The sequence below is a fragment of the Electrona antarctica genome, assembly GCF_951216825.1.
Source record: "Electrona antarctica genome assembly, chromosome: 4".
In the NCBI taxonomy this organism is placed as follows: Eukaryota; Metazoa; Chordata; class Actinopteri; order Myctophiformes; family Myctophidae; genus Electrona; species Electrona antarctica.
The window spans coordinates 22644307-22645445 of record NC_136809.1 but is presented as its reverse complement, the minus strand read 5'-3'; the positions used below and the strand labels follow the sequence as shown (position 1 = coordinate 22645445).

The 1139-nt window shown below is 36.3% G+C and overlaps 1 protein-coding gene across 1 annotated transcript in view; it reads right to left on the bottom strand.

Moving 5' to 3' along the window:
- Nucleotides 1-317: 317 nt before the first annotated feature.
- cpe (carboxypeptidase E) overlaps nucleotides 318-1139 on the bottom strand; it is a 29977-nt gene continuing 29155 nt past the window's right edge. The window contains exon 9 of the mRNA XM_079498968.1: nucleotides 318-1139. This exon is cut by the window's right edge and continues 1119 nt beyond it. The gene's annotated coding sequence lies outside the window, so the exon portion shown is untranslated.

The following is a 1139-nucleotide window of genomic DNA, read 5'->3' as shown; positions in this document are numbered from 1 at the left end:
GCGTGCTACTAGCCTATGTCACTCATAGTAAAGTCAGCTGTTCCTTTGTTGCATTACATTTTTCGACAAAAGCAACAGCTGTAGGCTATATATTTTAAATGGTCCTGCGGGCCCTGGATCTTAAAGGAACACTTCACCCATTTTGCAACCAGATCTTATTGTCTCCACCAGCTGAAGGGGAGAGTATGTTTTGCCCTCCGTGTGTTTGTGTCCGTCCGTCTTCGTACAGCTAATCTCCGCCACCGTTGGCCCGGTCGATGCCATGTTCTAAACCCCAGTCAATTCAGCTGAGACCAAAAATGAAACGGATAACAATGCACAGATTTGATAACATAAAGGGGCGTTTTATTGATGATTTTATTTATTTATCAGTTCATTTCTCTTTACATTTATAAGTGTTTAAAATACCTTTACATTCATTGAAATCACTTTGTTGTCTCGGGACACGCTCAATCCGCATCTGCCTGATGGTTGCACATATACCCATTTCCAGTTCCATTCAGTAAATCACCTCCAGTTATGTCTATATTCACTGATCTTTAATACAAAGTGATGTACTGTAGTACCGCTGCATGTTCCCCTATGTTTATATATATATGTTTATACCAGTGGTGGAAAGTAACATTTTCTTAAGTACTGTACTTAAGTACAATTTTGAGGTATTTGTACTTTACTTGATTTCCAATTTCCAATACTTTTACTTCTACTCCACTACATCTCAGATAAAAATATTGTACTTCTACTACATTTATTTGGCAGCTTTAGTAACTAGTTGCTTTGTAAATTTGGATTATTATCATTATTATTATATACATTCTGTCCATTTGAAAATAGCAGATCTACAAGCTCACAATGCGTTGAGGCATTGTTAGCTTGTAGAATGTAGATCATCTATTTTCAAAATATTGTTTTCCATTTGAAAACTTGAAATGAGACATCATGCATAATGAGTACTTTCTACTTTTGGTACTTAAAGTACATTTTGATGCCAATCCCTTTGTACTTTTACTATTCTATACTGCAGTATTGATACTTTTACTCAAGTACAAAATGTGAGTACTTTTTCCACCACTGGTCTATACTAATCCCTGTGTGGTGTGCTTACATGAGAATGAATGGCTTTGGGAAGAACACAGACC